We start from the raw sequence: 27,712 nt of genomic DNA, 5'->3' as shown, positions 1-27,712 counted from the left end.
ATAATAAAATACTGCAATTTTCCATCTTCCAAAATTAAAACCAAAACAATGGCAACTTTTTATTATTTTTTATTATTAACACACTATGCAACATCACATATTACAAACTTATTTTATCTTTTTTTTTTCATACAAACAAAATTACAGTTTCACTGAAGAATCTAGCTCACTTCCAGATGTCCAGACAGTCTATCATCAGGGGGAACATGGTAATAAATAACAAAAGGTCCCAACCAGTCTTGAACTGGGGAAGCTGTGGGGTGTGGGTGGGCATCAATACTAGCCCATCAACTTAAAGCCCAGGAGTCTTCTTAATAGGGTGTAGACAGGTGCGTTGATCCCCCGTCTCTTCTCTGCTTTGCTGACATCTTGGAATTGATTCCACAAAAAGCTCTGAAAACAGAGAGAGTAAAAACAAGTTTTCATATCAGGTAATGATAAATACTGTGTAAAAAAAAAAACATAAAAAGTAAACTTGCTTGTAGAAAAAAAATGATGTTGATGTATTTATTTAACATCAACACATTTAACAACATAACATTTAGAATTACATTGGCTTTTACATTGTTTTTCTTAAATATATAATGTCACTGTATGCACTGTAAATTGAATGTCGCTTTGGACAAAAGTGTCTGCAAAATGGGTCATATGACGTTGCTAAAAAGAACATTATTTTGTGTATTTGGTGTAATGAAATGTTTAAGCGGTTTAAGGTTAAAAAAACACATTATTGTTTCTCCTCTACAGGTACTCCTCTCCTCAACTTCTGAAACATGTTGATTTTTACAAAGCTCATCGTTCTGAAAAGCGAAGTGTGCTCTGATTGACCAGCTATCCAATCTATCTATAATGTGACTGAAATGTTATGCCTCTTAACATACTGTGCCCTGTCCGGCCGAAGCAACGAGACAAACATTTAATTATAATGTTTATTTCATTATAATGTCAAAACCCATTATAAATGTGATATAAACGTGATTTCTAGTCGTGTTCTCTTTTGGAAGGCCAAACAAAGTAGTTTCCCTTTTTAAAGAAACAGCGTTTAAGAGTGACGCTTCAATTCAAACGAACGAACAAACACATGAGAGCAATTTCAAAAGCTTAAGGAGCTGTCTGTTCTGCTCTCTTTAGCTCTCGATCGACCTGAATGTTTTAGGCAATATTAAAATCCTGGCGGGGACGTGTCCCGTATGAATGGCGCATATGGCCACCCTATACAGATCTTCTTCATTCACCAAGAGCTTGTAACACTCCAAAGAGAAAGGAAAAAGTAAAATCACATCTAATGACTTTAACCCCCAAAATTTACTTAATGAAAATTGTAATGTTAAACTGCTGTCTGTCAGACTTCTCTGTGTTTACATAAATGTCTTGCAGGGCAATACCAACTCTATGTTAGACACTTAATAGCAATAGCTTTGTCTCCATCCAGCTTTTTAATGCACATTTTAACATTTTGAAAACAAACAAAAAAATCCTGAATGGAAACGGTTCAAATTCACATAAAATATTCTAATGTGAATAAAACTTTTTATGTGGATTGACTTGCTAATAAATGCAACATAAATGCACATTTGTTGCAACTCTATCGGCTGTTTTAAGTTGCCCCTTAAGTTTTGATCCCACAGCATTTCATGACTACTCTCCTGTCCATTTCTAATTTACATAACAGAGCTGATGGAAATGCTCTCCAGTTATAGGGTTTCTTTGCCAAATTTCTACGAATGCGCTTAAAAGGTGCAAAGGAATTGGATGGAAACCTATCATAGAGTCTATTTTCTTTATAAGTGTGCAAACAGTTTTAACATACCTTTAGTGCTTGAGGCCTCTTTAGGATACCGTTAGTTAAAAACGTAGACAGCGAAGGTCGCTGCACTCCATTCAGAAGGTTGTTGTGGGGCACCATCACAGTTGTCCCTTCCAAAGACATCATCCATTTGTCTGCACTTAGTGCCTCTCCTGAAATGCATACACAATATGATAACTAAAAGAGCACTAGAACCCTTCACTACACACGCATGAGTGGCAGTATTGGCAGGATGGGCAAAAGTACCAATTTTATCAGGTGGGAGACAAAGTTATGGTATGGTTTTTCCTAATTTAGACTAGGCATTTTAAGTATTTTTGAATTACAGCCTTTCCTTTCTTCTTTGACATATAACCATATTAACAGGGCTTAAAGCAAGCAAACGTATGTTCCATCTAGCAGCCAGTGTGCAGCTGATCCTGCGGAGTGTCTACAGCTGTTCCCGCTCAGTCTTTTCCTTCTGCCTTGACCGTTCATGACCGTGGTACAGTTATGCCGCGTTTCCACCGACCCCCCCTCATTTCAATAAGACGAAATATGATATCAAACACCACTGCCTCCTTTCGTTCTCATTTTCATTCGTTAAACATATTAATAGCCGCAGAAATAAAGTTCAGGGAAATGTGTAACGTTAGGCTTTCATTATATAAAACAAAATATTATACCAAACAGTAGCCTATTGTTTCCTTTTTTCATTTTAACATATTAAAAGATTAACTGAATAAAGGACCAAAGATTACCTGTTCGGTTCACCCAAAATGAATTATATTTTATGCTTTACCACTAAAGAGACATCACAGCCAGCGGCAAATGTCAGAAGGTCTAGCCGAGTTGAGAGTGCTCCCGACGGATTAATGATCGCTGAGCTCCCGCTGATCGCGTGGAGTTGACCGTCTCCGACATCAGCGAAACACATTTTTTAGTAGACGCAGTCTTTATAAATAAACCGCATATTTGAGTTTTAAACAACTACATTCTCGCCTGAAATAGTTAAAACACTATACCTTTCATGACACGATGACAGTAATATTTTAAAAATTATCAAAAGAAATGGTGGTTGAAATTACAATGCTGCATTGCCACTCCCGAAAGTTCAGTAACGTTACCTTTGAACAAGTACCTCCCGAGCAGGGACTTTCTGAGGGGCATTTTTTTTTTTACCCAGAACTTTATTTAGATCATGGTAGCTGCGGTGGAAGCACACCGAGTTCCAGCCCAAAGTCCATAGTTTCTGGGTAAAGTTCTTGCGATGTAAATCTGGATAGAGTATGAAGACGCGATTTTAACTAACTTCACCCTATTCCACTGAATTATACCAAATGAAACAATCAGCACTCACTCAGATCACCAGTATTAATATATAAAGACTTATAAAACAAATGTTATGTTACATACCTGAGACATGTTCTTTCTTCCAAAAAGTACCGTCCGTTGGCCGCGTAATTTCAAAATTCAAACAGCAGCGATCCCACAATGCTATGCGGTTGCTGTAAAAAAATGCTTCTACAGTGTAGTTACAATAATTTTACAGGACTGTCCGTTAATTTCCCATCATGCATTTGCATTTACAACAAAAACATGAATACAGTGCGTTGTTGTAAAATTTATTGTAAAAATTACATCAATTGCTAACAGTGTAGCCTTACAGCATTCATTGTACAGTTATACAGCAGTAATAGACAAAACAATACACATTTCTTTCTATCTTCCATTTTTGGATTCTGAAGAATTGCTTCTGTGGATCCCAGCTCTGCAATTGACCATTAAACACCTCATCTGCATTTTTTAAATGACACTTCAGATGCCTGACCAATAAAGAGTAGTTATAGAGACATGACTAACCAGGAAGACTGAAGAATTGCAACGTAAAGCATGCAATATGTCTGCCTTTTCTCTTCCAGACAGCCCTGTATCTGCCTACAAATGCATTTTATGCAGATTAGTCATGCAGCTGTGCTCCATACATTCAATGTTTCAGAGGAAAGTGCATTGTCTGTTATTTAGGAGCACCATTGTGGCAGAAAAAGAAGATGGGAATGCTGGCGGATGAGTCTGGCTTTGTTTTTGCTTGGTAGGGAGCATGTAAAACAGGCCGTATTAGCTCTGACAGATGCTCATAAATCACTGTATGTGTGTGGTTGGGCCTGCGGTGCAGGGGAAAGCATTTTCGAGAAGTGGACCGCTGAATCTCAGGGTTCAAAGGGGTCTCGGTAAGGACATATATGACATATACAACCCTCCTGGGCCGGTTTGATGCAGATTGTCATTCATAATACATACCAAAGCTTTACGGTGCCTGTCAAACCCCCTGTAGTTTCATTTGTTTGGCGGGGGGGTGTCATATATGTGCGTAATTGCTGGTCGTGTGGACGATTTTATTGGCTTGTTTGGACAGTCAAGAAGAGCTATGTGGTCCTCTGTGCCTCGAATTCAACTTATCCCATGCTGCTTTTTTTTGTTCATGACATCTTATTTAGGATTGTCTAACAGCATTTCTCACCCCTAATGCATGAACCGGCCGATCTGAAAATGAAGCATTCGGAGAACCAAACGTGTTGTGTAAATGCACTTAACTCGTGACTATAAGCTCAGCATAGGTGAGCGATTGCATTTTACGGCCGACAATAGAAGCATACCTCCTTTAGAGATGATATTGAGGTTTTTATTGTGCTCAGTCTGCAATTGCTCTTCAGATCTTTCCTCTGGCTTGTCAGCACTTTGCCAGCGTTTGCCAGCCCCACCCGCCTGCTGCGAGACCCTTTACCTCCACTGGATCTTCCCACTTTATCACAATTTTTCACCCCTTTAAAAAGCTTGGCAAGACTGCTGGCAATCAACACCATCATCTCACAGCTTAATTTAGGATTACCCAGAATTTGGAAATGAGTTCTGAACCATAGATAATATTCAGCCCAAAGCATCAACAGCCAAGCACAGATAACCGGTTGAAGTTGTGATTGAGTTAATAGTGTGTTAATGCACACCAAAATGCTTTTATTTTATTTTATTTTATTTTTGACTTGCTTGGTCACACATAATGTGACGGAAATTCCTGTTGCTCTTTGTACCCTTTTTCCACAAACACAGCACTGTGGAAACCCATTTTGACCTAAAGAAAGGTATTTGTGAGCCAAGAAAAATCTTCTCGACTCAAAAAATGGAAACCAAAAATGTCCAAGGAGTTTGACCAATTTATCTGCAAAAAGTAATATAAAAAAAATATTATTATAGTTAATATTATTTAGGATTTATTACTTTTTACTTATTTATTTGTATATAAAAATCATTTTTTAGAACTATTGTACCATTACCGTTACCCTTAGCAGACTCTGACTCATATAAGACTAATAAAAGCCATATATTTTAGCATGTACTGGCCCTAATATCAACACCTTTTCCGTACAAAGGATGAATTTGAGCAACAGAGAGACACAATGAAAGAGTGCAGTATGTCATTGTTGAGACAGTCACTGTTCTCTTATCTAGTAACCTTTCACCAACACTCTGGGTTTTCACACTCACACCTCTGAATCTCTCTCTGTGTGTGTGTGTGTGTGTGTGTGTGTGTGAGTACAGATGCATCTCTGAGGCTGGTGTAGCACAGAGCAGGCCTGCTCATGTCGTGCCGGGAACAGAAAGATGTTCTCAAAAATGCAACTGTTGCATTTGCTTCGAGGTGGGGTACAGACTGGTAAGACTTTGAAGACAGGGAATAGACCAGAACCATTAAAGGTGTCTGTTTTGTATTCCGTGGTCAGATTTTGATTCAAACAGGCTCAGATATGTATTGCATGAGCAGTGTGGCTCAGCCATACACAAAAGTGCATTTATTATCTTCTTTTATTAAGGCTATATAAAAAATCTTTTTAGTGAATTTATAGCTTCCCTTCATTTATACTTGCATATAGTTTTGGATGTAATTAAATTAAAAAACTTCTTTCTCAAACCCTGTTGGAGTTACTAAGCTAAAATTTGGTCACAAATATAAAAACTGTGTTTTGGTGTGAACATTTACTGTCAACTAATGGTCGCAGTCTTCTCTACAGCAGTATTTTACTTTATCAAGTATTTTACCGGGACTGACAGGTGAGAGGGGGTGTGCTGTAAACTCAACGCTCAGGAAGTGTCATCACTTGTCTACAGTGACAGGAAGCTAGATAATAATACTGACAGTCTTCGAGCAGCTTCGAGGGAGACAGACTGACAGTGGAGATGTCACGAATCCAGGTGCACCACAAGTGCAGAGGTGTGTGTTACAGTTATGCCTGACACCCCCCGTGTAGTAGTTTGGGGTCTGGGATGTTCTGGGGTTTATAACAAGTTAAGCAACAATTATATCAGTTACCATACACTCTTCCCTCCAAATTTAATAAATAAAAAGGGCTCTGGATGATTTTAAATTATTTATACAAAATATTTCAACTTACTGGTTTAGACTGTCATATTAAACCCACACAGTCACAGACAAGGATAGTAAGTGATTTCATCTCACTAGTGTTGACATTTATAATTGTGAAAATTGCACACTTCATCTTCATCATTATTTTGGCGTAAACAGAATTAGAACATGGATCCATCATGCTTTGTTACCACTGTGCAGGCTGGTGGTGGTAGTGTAATGGTGTGGGGGATGTTTTCTTGGCACGCTTTAGGCCCCTTAGTGCCAATTGGGCATCGTTTAAATGCCACAGCCAACCTGAGCATTGTTTCTGACCATGTCCTTCCCTTTATGACCACCATGTCCCCATCCCAGCAGGATAATGCACCCTGTCACAAAGGTTGAATCATTTCAAATTTGTTTCTTGAACATGACAATGAGTTCACTGTACTAAAATGGCCCCCACAGTCACATGATCTCAACCCAATAGAGCATCTTTGGGATGTGGTGGAACGGGAGCTTCGTGCCCTGGATGTGCATCCCACAAATCTCCAGCAACTGCAAGATGCTGTCATATCAATATGGGCCGACATTTCTAAAGAATGCTTTCAGCACCTTGTTGAATCAATGCCACGTAGAATTAAGGCAGAAAGGGGGTAAAACACAGTGTTAGTATGGTGTTCCTAATAATCCTTTAGGTGAGTGTATGTGTGTATATATATATATATATATATATATATATATATATATATATATATATATATATATATATATATATATATATATATATATATATATATATATATATTAGTCACTGTCGGGCAGAAACCTCCTATGTCCAAATTTTGTTTGTAAATTTTATATTTCACAGAATGCTATTGGTTAGTCCCCCACATGAGTCTGTTAATTTTTTAAGTTATTAACCAATCTAAAGTCTTTAAAATAGCTTGAGAGCAAATCTCGTAACTTCATTGGACACTTCAACTGTCTGAGAAGTCTTGTAACTCCACCTCTTCTTCACTCCGCGGGAGAGTTTCGCGGCATGTGTCTCCTCAAGACTCAGAGTCGCAACGAATCCTCATCGAGCAGCATGTCCTCTGAGGTAAATGTCCTCAAAACAATGGTTATTCATGATTCAGTTATATGAATTATATAATAACAGTTCATATTTAATTAATTTGGAGGGTCTGGGTAGAAGCATTATATATAATGTATCACTCTGACATATTTTACTTTATGCCCCTCAAAACTCTGGCAATTTGATAATTCCTAGAATATTAACATCAACAGCAGACCCTTTTCCTATTTAGCTCCCGAACTCTGGAATAACCTACCTAACATTGTTCGGGCAGACACACTCTGTCAGTTTACATCTAAATTAAAGACCCATCTCTTTAACCTTGCTTACACATAACACACTAACACATTTCTAATTTTCAAATCCGTTAAAGGATTTTTAGGCTGCATTAATTTGGAAAACCGGAGCCGGGGACACTTCCCATAACTACCGATGTATTTGCTACATCATTAGAAGAATGGCATCTACGCTAATATTAGTCTGTTTCTCTCTTATTCTGAGGTCACCGTAGCCACCAGATCCAGTCTGTATCCAAGACAGAGGGTCACTGCAGTCACCCAGATCCAGCACGTATCCAGACCAGATGGTGAATCAGCACCTAGACAGGACCTCTACAGCCCTGAAAGACAGCGGAGACCAGGACAACTAGAGCCCCAGATACAGATCCCCTGTAAGGACCTTGTCTCAGAGGAGCACCAGGACAAGACCACAGGAAACAGATGATTCTTCTGCACAATCTGACTTTTTGCTGCCGCCTGGAATTGAACTGCTGGATTCATGGGACTTACTAGAGGTTCTTTGCCACTGTTGCCTCTGGCTTGCTTAGTTGGGGACACTTTATTTACAGCGATACCGTTGACTTGATTGCATAGATACTATTTAAACTGAACTGAGCTAGATTATGACATCACTGAATTTAATTATGAACAATTATTGACATAATGCTGTTCAGTTGCTTTGTCATGATCTGTTTTGTTAAAAGCGCTATATAATTAAAGGTGACTTGACCTGACTCAAAAATATCAAAATAAACTTGAATTCAGAAATGAAAAATATGCACATTATCATGTGTTTTCATTGAAGGTATAAATTACATTTTTTTTTATAATATAACTGGACAAAAATGAATTTACTATTATTTTCTATAACAGATGCTGTCAATTGAGCTTAACTTGTATGAATACATTTTGTTCTTTGAAAGAACCTTAACATGTACATGAAAATGGTCTAAATTTCTAAATGCAACTTTTTTGCATGTTTTACTCAAATTTTCACTAGAATGTCATAACTTGACATCTGTCGTCTGAAATGGTAGACTTCTCTCTGGTGACGTAAACAGCACTTCTCCAATCATTTTACACCATATAAACCTAATATCTTTCTTACGACTGGCAGAAAACATTAAGCCATCTGCCTCCATTGAGTCAACAAACAATGGATAGAACCAAGTCCTCGCCCTAATTTTTTTTTGATTGTCCATTTCATTTGGCTGTACGTCACAATCCAGTGGAAAAGGTCAGTCACTACTTTGCTTCATGGCAACTTTAAACATCATTATAATTATTTAGTCTTTGTTTAGCTCAGAATTGCTTTTCACACATGTATCAGTTAATATGGGAAGACCTTGTCTCACATGCAGAACACCTGTGTGTGAGTATCTGTTGTCTTGATTTGAGTGGATGTAATGGATATTGTGTGGGAACTCACCGAACTCATCACCTAATTGAGATGGATGCATTTTTAATGACCAAGCAGCCTTTATTGAACCTCATCTGCTGCAGAAGACATTAAAATATGCCCACATATAGTGGACTGCTCTAGTAAGCTGCACTGTGGTGAGATCCTGTAAATCCCATCACCCCCATATAACGATGCTGGGTGTGTCGTGTCTGTAGTGTTCCTTGCTTGAAGATAAGACTCCTAAAGGCAGTATATATAGTTTATGAACATATCTGACTTTTACTGTCTAGGAGATCAAGACTTTGATTTGAATCTTATCGGTTTCCATTTCATCCACACACTAGAGCCTAATTAATCATATGGGAAGACATTCCCCCCTCTAAATAAACTGATTCTGCACATAGAGATGTACAATTATCTTTAGTTTCGACTTTGCTCTCTGTCTCTTAAAAGAAGACAGCACGCTCTGAAGACAAAGACTGACTGGGGTTCAATTAGGAGAATGTGATGTGACTCTGAAGCACATAAATTCAATTAAAACAGAATTGTTTGTCCATTCTGTTACTAATGGTTTAGAGCTTTTACACCAGTTGGTTGCTCCGTCTGGAGTTGCTTAAATTAGGTTATGTGGTAGATTAGACGATTAGAGCCTTGCGATTTGCAGTTTTTGCAATTAGGACTTTGTTCCTAATTAACCAGACTTTTCAGATCGAGGGTAAATTAGCATTTTAAACATCACAGGCACTTCTGTCACAGAGGTTGTTTGAAAAGGAAGGAATATAACGCAATCATGCCATGCAAATTTTGGTGCATGCGTCCTTCGCAGATTAGGTGATCCCAGAATGCATTGCGACAGAGATTGTTGAAAATATTTCATATATCGAAAACATTAAAATATGTGAGAGAAAAGGCCTATATAACATTGCATTTTGAATTTAAATTGAATATTTCACCTAATATGGACCCTTAAGTCATAGTTGGGTAAACCTATGTTTACTGTTTTTTAAACTTATGTGTGCTACTATTTTTGTTCTCATTCCTATCATATTAAATGCTGAATGACAAAATAACCATTCATAAACTAGATGGTAGAGCATACAGTGCATAGTATTAGTACATTGTGTGTCATTAGGGACACAACTTTTGTAAACAACACTCCCTTTGGGTGAAATAATGAAGTGAAATGCAATGACAGTTTATTTATGTTTTGTCGATGCTCTATCCGATAATGATCCTTACAAAAGTGCGTGTGTCTTCGGTTGCTATGGTTACCTTTGCACCTCACTGTCTATTTACCATGAGATGAATATCCACACTAACTTTTGTGTTTACTAAAACCCAGCTGAAACACGAATAGATGCTTCTATGCATGTACTTCAGATCCAGCCTTTTGTGTTGACTTTCTCTTGTAGTTTCAAGCCTTGTAGGGGAACGATCCCCTGATAAATACTGATACTTTGTAGTATCAGCAGAAATGAGCTAGTGTTTTACATTCAGGGGGTATGTTGTGCCCCCGGAAATCTCATTCTCTCACACACTTCCTTTCTCCCCTATCTCTTTCCCTCTCTTTCTTTTTTAGTGAGCATGACTGCGCTGGAGGTAACAATCTCCTCACCATTCTGCCGTCTCCCCAGCAGAGAGAGAAATGCTCTCTGAAACACTCTCTCGTCTGCTCTTTTGTCTGGCAACAAAGTGTGTATTTTTCACTGAAAGCTCCAGAGGGGTCTCCAGAGATAATGCGAGGCTTTATGAAGGATATTCTCGGTTCAAACCAAACGCAAAAATAGCAAGAAATCGACCCCTGTGGAAAGACTGATGGGACCTCAGGGATAAGATAGAGGGGGATGAATGTTGTTCAGGGTTAGCTTATAAAATGCTGTGAGCATTTTCCGGCTCATATCTGTCATTACAGAGGTTCTTCACTATCTGTGCGTTATGAGCAACCCCATATGCTCAGAGGTTAGCACATAGTAAGAACTTGCCCTCTACACCATTATGCACTGGTAATGAGTGTTAAAATGTAATTTTCCCAGTGGACTTGGCTATAATTAATCAGATATTCTCACCTGTTTCTCTACAAAGAAGAAGAAAACTCCTAAATCTCTCTGGATCTGAGGCAGGATGCATTTTAGGAACACCTGCTCTGCTTGTGGGAAGAATAACGATGTCCTTGAAAGCAGAGTAATCTAAACGGCTCCTCAATAACTCATGTTTTGCAAGCTGTAACATTTATTTTTATCCACAGGCTGCAAAAAGAATTAGATATTCATCTTAAGTATTCATGGTTGCATAGGTGATTTTTCCGGGCCCGGAATCATCAGAGGAATAGAGATGAATGCATAAGTGCATGCTGGGATAGGTGGATTTTGCTAAGGGCAATCCTATGTTTGGAAAGGAATACTAGTTTACTGCATTTCTACTACTATAAAAATATATGATTATTATTATTACTAAATAAAATCCTAATAATTATTATTAATAGTTTTTACTGTACTCTACTATTGCTATAATATTATTTATTTGTTAAATCTTCATTCATTTGTCAGCCTTAGTATATTTTAAGAAACTGTATATAATACGGAGCACATAAAACACTAATACATTTTTTAACAGTTGCAATTTTTTGCAGCTTATCTTGGTGCATTTCACACAATATAGTCTTGTGTATAAAAATGGCTTAATATTTGTCATTGTGTTTAAACAGTGGGTCAAGCAGATATAATCGTTTCAGGTTTATTCCTCACACTGGAAATGTAAGGTCAAGCACATTGCATTTTGGGATGCACTATTCTAATTCTGTAGTGTTGGTGCACCTTATGGCAATTGTAGCAGCTCATCCTTCATTCTGTGCATATACTGTGCCCTGGATACATCCTGTAAAAATAGTACAAGTAGTGTGACTACAATACTGAGTATGCAAATATTTCTGTTCCTATAAATCTACAACGACCAGCCACAGCTAAAAAAGATAAGATATTCCACCAGCGTTTCTGCAATAAAAGAGCAATTGAGACAACCAAATCCAGTTATTAAAGCACACTCTCTAATTTGAGATAAACAATACAGAAGTCATTTGAGAGAGAAAAGATTTGATCCCTCTTTGGTAGAAGATAACAAACGTCATCTTTAGTCTATCCTTCATCCAAGAACTTGGAGTGGAAAATGGTGGAGTAGATCATTAACCTTAATAAGATGAGTTAATTGAGCTTAATCACTCAGAGAAAATGAGAGCAAGAGACCCTGGACATGAATGTGATTTGAGCACTTTCCATTAACACCGGTTGTGGCTCTAAAAAGTCCAAATGCTACACCATATAGATGTCCAGGTTTATTTGATATATAAATCATGGTAAAACATATCACATTAGCTGGACAATTATCACCGTTCTAAACTTCAGAAATAATATTTGTTACATCTCTGCCATAAATATTTTGATGACAATATAAAGCTTGCTGCATTATTTTAGACAGTGGATTGCATATATTTTATAACCAACTACATTTTAAACTAATACAAATGATACAATTTTCTAAAAACGTTGATTAAAATGAAAGATGAAAATATATTTAAATAAAAACTCATTAATAATGTTAAATGCTATAATAGTAGATGAATAATACTAACAGCATAGGTTTAATCAGAGTATAGATGTCTGAAATGCCTGCATGTGTCAGATTCCCCAAAGTATTTAGGATTTGATGGATTATGCTGTTGGTCTATGTGAACTATGTCCCATCTATGAGCCACACTCAGATAAGCTTTAAACACATTCTTCAAGCCGCCCCACTCCTCTGGGTTTATGTTTTAGCATATTGGCTTATTATGCTCATTATGCATTATGCTATGCTAATGACGTCTGCTGATATGACTTTGGCAGGAAGTGGTGAGAAGGGACAGTTGGCTTTACACAACCCTTAAAGACACTAATTTAAGTATTAAAAGTATTTTTTTTTTCTACTGGATTTAAATAGTGCAGCTGTACCTTGTCTTAACACTTTTTATTAGCATGCATCTATAGGACACACCAGGTCCTGGTGACCTCTTGGTATTTGGGAATGTTGTGTGGAGGTCACAAGGTCCATGTCAGGCTAATTATGTCAGACAATGATGCATTACGCTGCTCGCATATTAATATAATGGCGATCTGTGAGTCTTTGGAGATATATGGGGATATATAGAGTGTGTGTATAATGTAATTGGTTTTATTCATAAGGTTGAGCTTTAGATGTAGTGGAGGCCTGTTAATAAAATGCTTTATTGCATGAAAATACATGTTTTATAGCATGTTCTTGACTTGTTTTAAAACCTATATCTATCAGATAACAGATGCACACGTCCCATTCCATCTATCCTGTCATACAACAGTCACATATCCTTGATTATATGCAGATTTTTTTTGTGTGTAGATTATCCAATGACCTTTGACCCAGGAGTGACCCAGGAACACCCTGTTGGGGTTTAGTGGTGAAGCTGGATCTGACAAAAAACATCTGGTTCATCCCACTCTCGGTATCCCAAACACCCCTAACCATGACAAGGTTAAAATGACCCTTTTAAGATGGCTCACGAGTTCTTCCTCAGTAACTCAGTCTCGTTAGAATTGCTCCCATTAATCAGCCTTTAATCAGTGTAAACACGTCACTTTCTTAGTGAAACTGTGTTTGCTTTGTATGAAAATGATATTGCTGAGTGCCTCAGTGTGTTTAATGAAATCAGATATCTCTGGTTTAGGCAACATAACACTCCATTAGAGTAAATATCTCTGGAGGAATGAAAAGGTCATATTACCTTCCATAGTTTCAGTGTATTTTATTTTGTTTCATGGCTGTAAATTAAGGACTTTTCTAATTAAATATGCAATACAGAAGTCTGTAGATTAAATAAAGCCAGGTTCAAAGTTAGAGTTTAGGATAGGATATTGTTTTATCACTCTTTTAATGAAGTGGTATATTAAAAGAAAGAAGAAAGTGATGTGACATGTAGCCAAGTATGGTGACCCATACTCAAAATTCATGCTCTACGATTAACCCATCCAAAGTGCACACACGTGATTCAAATCTACCGACGTAAATAGATGTAATAAAATGTAATGGAAATGTCTCAAAAACATACTTTTACTGTATAATAGAAATATATGAACTGGTATTTAACAATGTGTAGTTATTGTTATTAAAGCTAACTATGCTAATTATCCGATAACATTGGCAGCAGTTGTCTTCCCATGTTATGTTACTGTAGGACTTGGTTCAGTCTCTGTGTTGTTTCAAGCATGTTGAATTTATTTCTGATCTGGCTGCCTTTAATTCTAATAGTTAATGTTTGTGTGGTTAAAGCTGTACAGTTTCATTTAGGAGATGCACCATTAAAGTTTCTTGTGTGTTCTCAGGAGGCAATCCAGAGAGCTTTTTAATGAAGACTAGCTGTCAGACATACCATCTTGGAGGTGTTGTATAGAAAAGCAATGGCTTTCTGTCTAAGATCAATTGTTGCTGGACTCTTGGGATCCTCTAACAAAAATGAACTTTGGTTCCTCTTCGGGAAATTGAGCTGCATCGGAAAATGCAACAGGGAAGGCGTTTAGCGTGAGCGACTCTGAATATCATGTGTAAAATGTCTTATGGAAGAGTGTGATGTCACTGCCGGGTGACGTAAGCGACCAGGAAGCTATAAAGGCACGTGCTGCGCAGCCGGCATCAGCTTCACTTCTTTCAGCAAGCACTCTGTGTGTGCATGTTATTCTGTCTTGTCAGTCTTATTTATTGTTGTTTGTCACTATTATCTCCTCAAAGAGTAAGCAATAGGCAAAGAGCAAAAGCTAAGACGAGACATCTGAAAGGTGAATCCAGATCGCATTTCAAATTGTGTGTTACTTCCACATCTCCATCCTTCCACAACACAGGAAGTTTCTGAGGTTCGCTTTCGGGGGCGAAGCTTACCAATACTGAGTACTTCCCTTCGGCCTTGCAGTCTTACCCTTGCAGCTTGCGGCTCTGGTTCCTCTGCATTTGCAGGGCATCCACATTCTGAATTATATCGATGATTGGTTGATTTTAGCTCAGTCAGAGCAGATGGCGGTTCGACATCGAGATGTCGTTCTCGTATACATGGGGGAGCTGGGTTTGAGACTGAACGCCAAGAAGAGTGTACTTTCTCTAGTCCAGAGAACCACCTATCTAGGCGTAGTGTGGAATTCGACCACGATGCAGGCCACATTTGTCCCCTGCTTGTATAGAGTTGATGATCATGTCAGTCGAGAGAGTCAAAGAAGGCCAGTCACTCACTGTCAAACAATTTCAGAGATTGTCGGGTCTGATGGCAGCTACGTTCAATGTGATACCTCTTGGCCTGCTATACATGAGACCCCTACAGTGGTGGCTCAAGACCAAGGGTTTTTCCCTGAGGGGAAATCCACTTCGACTGATCAAGGTCACGCGGCGATGCTTCGTGCCTTAGACATGTGGAAGAAACTTTGGTCAAACTCCTCTCGCTCAGAACAGTGTATATTCCTAAGTAATTAAATATGGGAGCAGACATACTGTCTAGGCAGGGGCCGAGGCCCGGGGAATGGAAGCTTCAACCCGAGGTGGTGAAGCAGATATGTAGAATTTTTGGCAAAGCTCAAGTGGACCTCTTTGCAACTCAAGAGACATCGCTATGTTCCCTTTGGTTCTCTCTAGTTCATCCAGCTCCTCTTGGACTGGACACTATGGTACAGACCTGGCCGAGGCTTCGTCTGTACGCATTTAATCCTATTTCTCTGCTCCTGTGAGTTCTGGTGAGAATACACCAGGACGGGGTCCGTCTGTTGCTAGTAGCCCCGTTCTGGCCAGGCCGAGTATGGTATGCAGATCTGGACTCGCTCCTCGAAAGCTCTCCTTGGGAGATACCGACCATGACAGACCTACTCTCACAGACGCAGGCCACGATAATTCACCCTTGCCCGGAGATGGTGAAGCTATGGGTGTGGCTCCTAAGGGGGCACAGCCCATGGCATCCGCTCTCTCAACCGAGGTTGTTGAGACCTCCTACAATCCAGAGCTCCCTCAATGAGGAAACTGTATGTCCTGAGGTGGAAACTCTTTACCTCATGGTGCATAGACCGTCAGCTTGACCCAGCTAACTGCCCAGTTGGTACAGTTCTGGAGTTTCTACAAGCCAGGCTCTCTGCAGGGTTGACCCACGCCATGCTGAAGGTTTATGTGGCAGGCCATTGCGACCTACCATGTCCCTCTCGGTGGTCAGTCTTTGGGAAGACACCCCCAGTAACACGTTTCCTCTGCGGTGTGCTGAGGCTGAGACCTCCAGTACGGTCCCGTATTCCCCCGTGGGACTTGGTTTTGGTGTTAGAGGCCCTTTGTAAAGGTCCATTCGAGCCAATACAATATATATCAGACAGACATCTGACCCTAAAAGCTACCTTTCTGTTGGCTATCACCTCTCTGAGGAGAGTCAGAGATCTTCAGGCCCTCTCAGTGGCCCCTACTTATCTTGACTTTGTGCCCGGCATGGCCAAAGTGTTCATATACCCACGAGCGGGATATGTTCATAAGGTTCCCTCTGTCACACCACAACCTGTATTGCTGCAATTGGACCAATTACTAGTATGCTACGGTCCCCCCAAAAGAGGCTTTCCTGCATCTAAGCAGACTATTAGTCGTTGGATAGTTGAGACTATCAATGCCACCTATGAGTCCTCTGGTCTTTCCCCGCTATCGGGAGCCAAGGCTCACTTCTACTCGTGGTATGGCGAGTTTCCAAGGCCTTCCTAGCAGGTGTGTACATGCTGGACATCTGCAACGCTGTGGGGTGGTCCAGGCCCTCAACCTTTGTAAGATTCTATGGCCTAGATATGCCGGTCACTCCAGGCACTTCAGTTCTCTCATCCTAAGCTGTGCTCTTCGGATACACACTAGGCAGGGATTTGTTAGTCTGGCAGCATGGCCACATTGTTCCCCATAGCATTTTCCAGCTCAAGTTCCCGAAGAGGAACGTCTCTAGGTTACGCATGTAACCATGGTTCCTCAAGTGAACGAGATGCTGCATCTCGATGCCATACCCCCGGCTTGCTGGTACTCGAAGCTGATGCCGGCTGGGTGGCATGTGCTTTTATAGCTTCCTGGACGCTTACGTCACCCCGCCCGTGACGTCACACTCTTCCATAAAACAGATTACACATGATATTCAGAGTCGCTCAGGCTAAACGTGTTCCCCGTAGCGTTTGTGGTTACATGCGGAACCTAGAGACGTTTTATTATAGTAACAGTGTAGTAACCATGGCTTTTTGTTGTCTTGATGTATATGTAATAAAAAACATGTTTTTTTGTAAGGGTCACATTGTGCACATGAGTTTACTGTGTGTTCCCTTATCAATACAAAATAATTATAGTGAAAGGGAAAAGCATCTGTGTTTGGTCTAAATAACTGTCTTTTCCATTCCTCCTGATAATAAGACACCAGACTTCATGACTGAGCCTTCTTGTGTAAATATGAGCACACACCTGCAATTACCGCAAGAGCAAAAATACTCAAGAGCCATTAGTGTAGCTGAAATCATGACTGCCCACCTTTGAGGATCCACAGCAAGATGTTTTTCTCTGAAAAGAAAGATTCTAGACTCTAGATGTGTGTGTGTATTCAATTTATTTGTATTTTATTTTTAGTCTTGACAGTATAAATCATATATACATCATTATGTGGTTTAGAATTCTATCTATCTATCTATCTATCTATCTATCTATCTATCTATCTATCTATCTATCTATCTATCTATCTATCTATCTATCTATCTATCTATCTATCTATCTATCTATCCACTCATCCATTCTTCCACCCCTTGTGTGTATGTCTATCCATGCATCCATAGATCCATCTACATGTACAGCATTTGAACTGTCGGAACAGATTGTTTTTTTCCTTATAAGGATATAAAAGTGCCTGATTTAGTTATTTGAAAAGAAGTGATTCAGAAAAATTATTTGTTCACAAATCACAACATACCAAGTAGATTTAGGGTGAATTTTCAGTCTATAAACGTCATACAGGTTTGGAATGATGACAGAATCAATACTGAATTATTCCTCTAATGAGTTTTTCCTTTATTCTAAAGGGCTTTATGTAAAAAAATTAACCTATTACATTAATTGTGGACTCACTAGTATGTACATTTGCAGTTTTGGTGCTAGTCTGTATTTTTCCAAATTGATTTATCCAAGATCCAGTCCTTTTCCATCAGATAATCAGTGGACAAAGCTTGTTGGGAAATAACCCTAAATTGCAGAAAAACCAGCAGTCTTCACAATCAAACACAACACAAACAATGGTCCAAAGACACTTGCTGATCTTCAAAGAATTGTAAGATGCTAATGCTTTATGCAAATAATTTGATTTCAACCAACTTTGTTGACCACATCAAAGTTATGATTTTGAGCTTCTGGGTGACCTTTCAGTCATTTAGGTTTTTTTTTTTCGTTTGTGGTTTTTGTGTGCACTTAGGTGGTTGGATACATGTGTCTGGGTGGGTTTGTGGGTTTCAGAGAAATCCAATTTTAGATAATGGAGACAGTAATTGAAATGTATTTTGCCACCGCAATTCGGACCTCCATAATTTACCCAGGCTTCTGTAATGGATACCGCTATGTTTTTAACAAATGTGTCCAGTTGAAAAAGTAACAATTTCAAACATGCTTACACCCTGATCCTGCCCTGTCTGTTTTTATTTGTTTTTATCTGCCGTAATCACCATCTTGCATATTAAAGCAGCTATATATCTGTTTGGCATCACTGGAGACCCTAATTCCTGAGAGTCTAATATTTTAATTAGGGGACTATTTGAGATGGTAAATTTTGCATTTTCATCATCTGACAGAGAATAAAATGTGTTAGTGTCCTATACACACACAGAGAGAGATGCACACAAAAAGAAGCATTATCACCAAGGCTGAAAATGAAATGTAAAAGCCTAGTGCCTTTTGGAAATCAAGGATGTTTTATCATGCACAACAGCTGGGACAAACGGCTCAAACAGACGAAAAGCACAGGCAAAACCACAAAAATGAAGGATTATAATTTATTTCAATTACAGTGTATAGACTGTATTTCTATAATATATCAAATTAATTTAAGTATATGCTCAAGATTTTCTTGGTGACGTTTCCGCTGACAAATATCCAGACCACGATTATGTCACTCACGTGTTGGTGCTGGTAATTGATAAATGAGGGCTGTGTTTGTTACTGACAGCTGGCTTGCTTGCCTTTCTCCCCTTGCTAGCTCAACCTTCACGGCCCTGAAATAGCCAATTACTGCAGCTGCTATTGGGCGTAACAGGCCAGTGAGCAAATAGCTGCCCTGGGACCAAATTGAGAGGATGGGCTGCAGGTGAAAAAAATCCCACGTACAGTTCAGGCCGATGCACCTGATCCCACAATTCTTTGTCCCATTACACGTGTCATTCTCAGATCAGTGAGGTCGTCACTTCCTTGATGATGGGCGTCTCACTGACCGCCTCTGACCCTGGGACTTAGGGTCTGAGGTCTCCAGCTCTGTTATAAATCAGGTTTTAATTAGACACAAAGAACAGGAAGGGTTATAATGCTTTCATAAGGCACTGGACTGGGTAAAATGAACCTTATGGTACTGCGTTGGTACTGACATTTATTAGTCTTTCTGGAAATATGTTGGTGAAAACTAAATGGCAGCATTTAAAGAAGTATATGTATATGTCAAAATTCCACAAAGCCGTTCACTGCATTTACTCTCTCAGTTGCTGGATGGTTTGCAGAACGCTGTGCATGAGTGAGCCCAGTTCTATAGATAACAAATGTGTTGAAGTACAGCACGGCGATATGTGTCTGCAATGAGCTATGTGATAACACAAAGTTGACCTGCTCTTATGGTGACAGCTTTTGTGAGGTTGCATGCCTCATTGTCCACCTGGGTGATTGCTTGCCATCTGTAACTCTTCTGATGGTCTGTACACTACGAGCCTTGAATACAGTGAATGAATAGTTGGTTTGTGCATGGTTAAACATGAACTCCATGGGTCATAAGTAATTCAGAGGCAGCCAATAGTGGAAGAAATTAAAGTGTTATTTAAGCTATTAAGCAAGCTATTCCTACACTTTTTATGTGTTATTAAAATCAAGGTCATGTTAGAGGTCATGTCTGCATGCAAGTACTACAAAGAGCATCACAGGCCTCCTTCCTGTCTAATTAGGCAATTCTTGACTACAAAGTGAACCAGACTTCATTCTGATAGTCAAAAGGATTGCTACATAAGAATAAAATGAGTATGAAGAGCTCGTCAGACCACTTGATGATATAGATATTGTGATTCTCTCTGAAGTGTAATACCCTGTAAAGCCCCTCCGATGGTTTTTGGTTCTTCTAAAGGGATTCTGAAAGCACTGACTGACTTAAAATATCCACCCCTTTTTGATAACTTTCCCTGAGGTTTTTAACAAGAGGTTTCTTTTGTTACCCAATTATAAGTTTCAGTGAAGTGCACAGGAAATCTGGGGCGCAGTGGACAGATGAAGCAAGAATTACATGCTTCCGCTTGTGGGATTTGCTTTAGTCCAGTAACTTTATATCAGTGTTAGCTATTCTATTTTATTCTATTCTAAAATTATGATGTTTGTGAAGTTTGTGTGTCAAATAAAATACCTTTCTAAAATAACTTTCTAGTTACATAAAATGTACTTCTTTGTTTGTTACATAACACGGTGTTTAGGAAAGTACATATCTCATTCAAATTAAGCTAATAATAATTAATAATGATATAATGACTTATGTATCTGTTATTTCTTTTTACTTATTTAGTTATCTACCTACCTACTTCATAAAATAATGTTTGAGAAAGGAGGTTTCTCATTCAAATTGCTAACAATGTGTTAATAAATTTTATTATAATATAACATATTAAATTGTTTATGTATTTATTTAATTACTTTCTTTATTCATGTTATGTTATAAAATTATCTTTGCGAACGTATGGTAGTCATTCGGATTGTTTGGCTAATATAATAAATACAACTTAAATGTTATATTATTATGAAAAAGAAATGTATTTTTATTAATTTTAAATTTTAAAGTGTTGTTTGTAAAGTAGAGCTTTTATTTTAAGTAAAACATAAACATAACAACTTATAATAACGATATATATATATATATATACACATATATATATATATATATATATATATATATATATATATATATATATATATATATATATATATATATATAAACACACACACACACACGCACATACAGTACAGTACAAATTTTTTTTTAAATGTTATTTAGGTTCATTCATTATTAGATCAATATGATAATATTTTCTTTTGTAGTTGAACTATTCCTCTGTGTCTGTGATGTATTAGACGCGCAATAACAAGTGCAGATGCACAGCACACTTCTTATTAAGTGGACTGTTGCTGATGGCACGTAGACAATGAAATCTGTCTCAATGACAATAAAGCGAGGGGCAATCGGCACCTCAGAGATAAAACAACTGTCACTTACAGCCTTTATTCTTCTATCCCTGGATCAGTCAACCTCTATATGCACTTTCAGAAGGATAAAAGCTGCTCTGTTCATCAAGCGTTCTGTCCGTCCATGATGTGTGAAGACGTGGCCACATACTGTATAGGCATATGTCATCTGTCAGGCCTGCTTTAAATAAATGCATTCATGCTTTGTGAAAGGAACGCGAGGAGCACCGTTGTGGCTCCGCAGCCCATTTCTGAGATAAATCTCACCTCTCCACCTCTCTGTCACCAACTCCGTCATACAGCAGGGTTGCTATGACAACCACAACAAGGATGGGGGAACAATTTTGAAGAGAGAGAGAGAAAGAAAAATCATAACAGCCAGCACTCCATCAAGTGGATTTCCATGCATGTGTCTTCGCTCGGCCCTACTCGAAAATCGATGTTCAGCCTTGGAGATGGGGTTAGTTAGCCCACAGCTTATGAGGCGTTCTTTAAAGATTGCTGCTGCTGTTTATTTTACAAGGTTCTTAGTAAAACTTCACATTCGTTCGGGTTGAAAGCTCTCAGACTGGTAATAAAGTTGTTTAGTTTTATAGTGCGTTTGTTGCTTTTCCAATATAATGTGACGAGTCACACTTTACCTGGTGCAGTGAAACTCTGTTGTAAAGTGATGAGAAGAAATGGTAGATTCTTAAAATATATTGAGTTGTAATTTTTAATATCCGAAGAAGGAGGCTGTAATTTTTTTTATGTTTGGCAATTTCCAGAAAGCATTAGCATATTTCCACAGCTTTAAAATATTGAGCACTTTTTCGAATCCTGCATTTTTACTGTGATTTTTTAAATTTATTTTTCAAACTCTTTTGAGATTTTGAGTCTGGTGCATTTATGTGGTTATCTGTAAATGAGAAATAATTCCCCAGGGAAACATTCGCTTTTGCTACTCGGCTCTTTCCTTAGCTGCCATTGTTTGCGGCGTAAAAACATTTCAATGGGGTCTTTCTCTGCAGAACTGTCTGTTTTTATTGAATGATACTTTGTTCTCTCCCTGAGGTCAAGTGTTTGTGTGTGTGTGTGTGTGCGCGCGCGCATTCAGCGAGGCTGTGGATATGGGCCTGTAAGCTGATAGTGTACCACACTATACTATTAGCATATTGAAGAGGGCCATGAGCTCAAACCTCTTCCTGACCTCAGGTTAAGCTTCATTCAATGTCACAGCCATATGACCAGTTCCTTAATATTTCTATTTTTTGTTCATTTTAAACATGGACATTTTTTGGCAATATATAAACATCATTCAGAGACATAGCAATATAACTCGCTTTCAGTTTCATAGATTTTGTTTTTAGCATTTATACATCTGTCAGTCTCTCTCTCTCTCTCTCTCTCTCTCTCTCTCTCTATATATATATATATATATATATATATATAATTATAAAATGAGTCTGTAATAAATCTCTACAAGTTCTACAATTTTATGTTTGTTTAATATATTTTATATGTACTTTTACAATACCTGTTTAAATTCAGAATTATGATTAGGAATTTTTTTGAGTTATTGGGATGCAGTTTTGCAATTGAATTGAAAACATTGCAGCATATGAAACATTTGCTTGTGCTGATCTAGGTTTTCTGCATTGTGCACTTTTTTTTGTTTTTGTTTTTGTTTTTTGCATGTAGATTATTTTGTAGAATATTTTTGATCATTGAGATTTTTCCACAGCAGATTATCAATTATGAATAATGTCTTCAATAGGAAGCTTTAGTGCCAATGGGAAATATTTTATTAGATAAATGAGGTAAAAAGTTTACAACCAAATGGTTGCATGAAGGCTCAAAATCAGCTTTGTATTGACCATATTATATGGAGGAGTGCTCACCACAACCATGTTACATGCTCCTCAGCCATAACTGTGGTCCATGATGGCGGTAAAATTGGATCACAAATGTGTCAGATAGGTCATTGTATCTTTTAGATGCTACTTCGCCCTGGGGAACAAGGCTAGTAAAAGTTTTATTGGCCTATTTACTGCAGCAATGGGCCGCCTGGTAGCATGGAGCTGTGTCTCTGTGTTTGGATTGGACATATAGATCTGCTTTAGCCAGATCCACAGCATCTAAACCCATTTTTCCCATCCCTATCAGGACTGTTATGTAGAGTATCGATTGGACCCCTGCTATCTGGCCTATCCCAGAGAGAGACTTTCATATGAATTTAGTGAGCACTACAGCTTCTGCAGCCCTTAAATCCACCACATCCAGCTTAATGTACCTCCTGCTGTTTTACTTTGTCTCAGGAGAGATGCCACACGACACTTCAAGCCCCTGTTGATTGTGCATATTGTCACCTTCTGCTTAAAGTCAACATAAAGGCCTCTTTGGTATGTAAATCCTCAATGTGATAAAGTTGAGCTTTTTGGGGAAGCTTATGTGTTTGAGCTTATATGGCTGAGTTGTGGATAAAACAGTGTCCAGGGAAGAAGGAAGAGACAATGGAAGTGGCGTCTTATCGCAGGAACAGACGTGAAGCACCGCCTGCCCACCAAGGAAGAAGAGGAAATCACGACCAGCTGGAAGCACCTAACCAGATAGAAGTGCATGTGAATCTCTGAATTTGTCCTTTAAACCCAGAGAGGGGCCTGCTGGAGTGTGACCAATCTGACCCCGAGCCTCCAGCTCTCTCTGTTGGGTAAACTTCGATTAGGTTGCTTAAATGCAGACTGGGTTGGATTTTAACCAAACCCTTTGATAAAGATCTGATACGCTGTGCTGAACACACAGGCCCAAGAAAAAGAGAAAGGATGATAAGGAAATAAACAGAAACACTGTCATGTTTGTTTACTTGAGAGGTAGCTTCAGTCCATCATTTGATCTATCTTGCACAACAGTAATCAACTTAAGCTCCAGCATTATGGAGGAACAGCTGGTGCAGACATATGTTTGCTATATGAAGAAATACCATAGACTTGTGTGATTTTCTGTTCAATATATATTATATTTATACAACTTAGAATTACTATTGACACACCATATACCTAATATAAATTTTTAATATTATTAGTAATTTTATATAAATTTTCTAACATAGAGAAAAATAAATAACTTGTTATTAATAACAACAATAGGTAAGTACAAACATACAAATACAAAAGGGATTATTAAAAATCCTGCCCCAGTTTTTTGCAGAATTTAATCCCAAATTATGAAATAATGTGAATTTACAAAATTTGACAGGTATAATATATTTAAATGAGTTACAGTAATAAGACTTAACTGAGAACATATATGTAGAAAAAAAAGCACAAAAAAGTGGAAAAAAGGGCCTAATTTTCGTTATTAATTTTTTTTTTCATTTGTAATAATAATAATAATGACAATAATAATAAATGGTATTAAAGTAATTATATAATAACAACAATAATAATTTAATCATTTAACATTAAAATATATAAAATTAAATAAATATCTATTAAATAATATAATACTAAATATGTAATATTGTTTTATTGTAAATAATTCTTCTAAACTGTAATTGAAAGTAATTGTAATAATAATAAAATAATTGTTACATTTTGTTATTATGTTATGTATTGTATTATGATTATTATAATATATTGTATTTATTATATTATTTTATTTGTTCTTTTAGGGTGAAATACTTTATGACCTGAACATGTTTTTCGAGAGAGTCAATCAGGCACAGAGTCACTCTATGGAAGTGTGAAGTGGCTCATTTAAGACAGCAAATGCAGGGCAAACGTGAAGCAACAGTAGATAGCTGGCCACGAGCAACCTGACACCAACCGGACGATCAACTAATCAGGAGAGGTAGACAGAATATTAGTTTAAAGAGATGGCTAGAGAGAAAAAGATAGAAGTAGACAGAAGGGCATTAGTTTACCGTAGCCATGCTACTGAAATGAAACCGTAGTTATCTCTGCCATGGTGAGCAGTTTATTTCTGTTTTTAATGGAAGGCATCTCACGTTTGGTGCAAATGCTTTTTGGCTGTAAAGGGGCCCTCCAGTGTTGTTTCCAATTCGACCACCTGAGAGTGGAAGCCGGAGGGGGCACCAGGGAAGCCCCATAATGTGTTTTATGAGAAGTGGTTGAGTTAAAACATCAGAGGTGGAATAGGGGTCCAACATCATGAGTGTGTTTGTGGTGGTGGGTTATCGTGCCCTAGGGCCAGTACTGGGGCGGTCTGTCTGTTATGTAGGTTATGTCTGAATGTGTGTGTGGATTGGACGGTCTGTGGAGGTCAGCTGTGTGATGCAGATGAGTTTCATTCGGTCTGTCCGGCTTGTATCATGACATATAACAGGGCATAGGACACATCTGAAGTCAGAGTTGGCTAGCTTGACGTTTCAGTGTAGGTCAGTTGGTCCAAGTGTTGCTGGGTTGCAAGACTCCGGTTGACCTTGCAATTTTAAATTCTCAACCCTCTGTCCAAAACCCCAATGCACCACAATACTTATTTATGCCTTTTGTATAAACTGAATTAATGACAATTTTTAGGGCATTGACCCTATTCATGGTCTGATTGTTTATTGTGAGGTAGAAAATTGACTTGACCTCAGAGTTCACTATAGCAATGGAGGAGCTAATCACATACATTAATTTAGGGCTTTCTGTTGTTCAGCGAGTGGAAGCTATAACTGAAATCACTGAAAAAATGAAAATGTTCAATGTGTTTAAGACTTCAGCAGCCCATTGTATTAATATTTCATAAGTTTATATTGCATGATTGTCTTGAGTTCTGTTTTCATTCATCCAAAACTCTGTCTGAAGTCTTCATGCATTTTGAACATCGTCTGACTCTGAAGTGTCTCCATTAGCAGTGTTTTCACGTCTCTACGCCTCAACCTAGGCTCCAACAACAGCAATACTGGTGTTTTTGCTCTGATTAATGATTCATAGGTTTAAATAATTGATGTTTTTTGGGCATTGAGATACAAGGCACATTAGCCCTCAGTCATTCTGATATCTCCATTCTAACACCACCTTCCCATCATTTTAGTGTGTGTTTTGGTGTACGTGTACAGTGTGAACAGTCATCTAAAGTTGTCCACATACGTCAACATGTGAGGGTCTCAAATAACCCTTAAATAATATATATCAGTTACGCAATGAATTATTGTCTTCATAAGTTTCTCTAACAATAGGTAAAGACCATCCAGGAGATATATGTGACATGATTAATAGCTTTAAACCTTAATTAACTTCACTTATTTATAATTTTAACATATGGGACTCTTAAGAACAAGTTGTATCATGCATCAGGAATCAGAGGCCCAGATGGTGATGTCTGGATTTTGTATCTTGAAACTGATGGCTCATCTAAACTGTGTCAATGGCACTGAAGGGCATTTCACATATTCCCCCACCCTTGCTAGCAAAAGAGCAGAGATGCAATTCTCATGGTTCCTGAACTGTATATGAAAGATTGTGCTCCCCTGCTGTTTTTAGCGCAGATAAATCGAGGGTGGAAGTATCAATGCTAATTTTAAACAATTGAAAGATATTGCTATTAAGCAGTTTCAGGACTCAAGGATGCCCAATTGATACTTGAGGTCACCTTTTGTAGCATCTCTAGCCACTTTTATTCCTGATGTTTTCACTTTTAGGGGTCACCTTCAGTGACCCGTGATGTCAGCAGCTGATGTTATCTGCTACATCGCCTTCTGATCCCTGCAGATGACCTTTCCCTCCTTAGTGAATATGGATTCGAAATTTGAAGTAGAATAGAAGAGAATAGAATAGCATGAAATGGCATTAAATGGGATTAAATGGAAAAGAGTCCCTTTGATACTTAATGTTTTTTTAAGCATTGATTAATGGATTGGTTTGGTTCAAAGCTTGAACTGTTTATATAAATAAATTCTAAAATAAATTGTAAAAATATTTATTGTTGCTGTTATTACTATTATTAATATTAGTTTTTAATAATAATTAATAATGTAAATATTTTTTTTAATTATTATTTTTTTTTTAAAACCTTGGTTTCTTCATGTCTTGCACAACCGTCTCTAATTATATGCTGTTTAAGCGAGAAATGTAGTTAGAATGTGCCTTCCAGCATTCATTATCTCCAGGCACATGTTGTGGAAGACTGTAGAGAGCTGTGTTTGGGAGAGGGAAGTTCCTTTTGGGGGAAATTTAGCTCAGATCCTTTCCAAACCTGCTGAGTGAAATTAAAGCTCCAAAAAATCGGATTATTGCTTCCCAAGAGAGCCGTCTCGTAGCCAGTGGACAACTGCCTCTACGGTATACTG

At 38.1% G+C, this 27,712-nt stretch overlaps 1 long non-coding RNA gene across 1 annotated transcript; it reads right to left on the bottom strand.

Moving 5' to 3' along the window:
- Positions 1–142: 142 nt before the first annotated feature.
- LOC113048166 (uncharacterized) lies at positions 143–3,349 on the bottom strand. Its single transcript, XR_003276409.1, has 3 exons — positions 3,203–3,349; positions 1,811–1,959; positions 143–393 (listed from the first exon to the last, which is right to left on the bottom strand). It is a non-coding gene; the product is annotated as an uncharacterized LOC113048166 (long non-coding RNA).
- Between the last annotated feature and the right edge of the window lie 24,363 nt (positions 3,350–27,712).

Source organism: Carassius auratus, chromosome 29, assembly GCF_003368295.1.
Source record: "Carassius auratus strain Wakin chromosome 29, ASM336829v1, whole genome shotgun sequence".
NCBI classification, from domain to species: Eukaryota; Metazoa; Chordata; class Actinopteri; order Cypriniformes; family Cyprinidae; genus Carassius; species Carassius auratus.
This window is presented reverse-complemented; position numbering and strand designations above follow the sequence as displayed.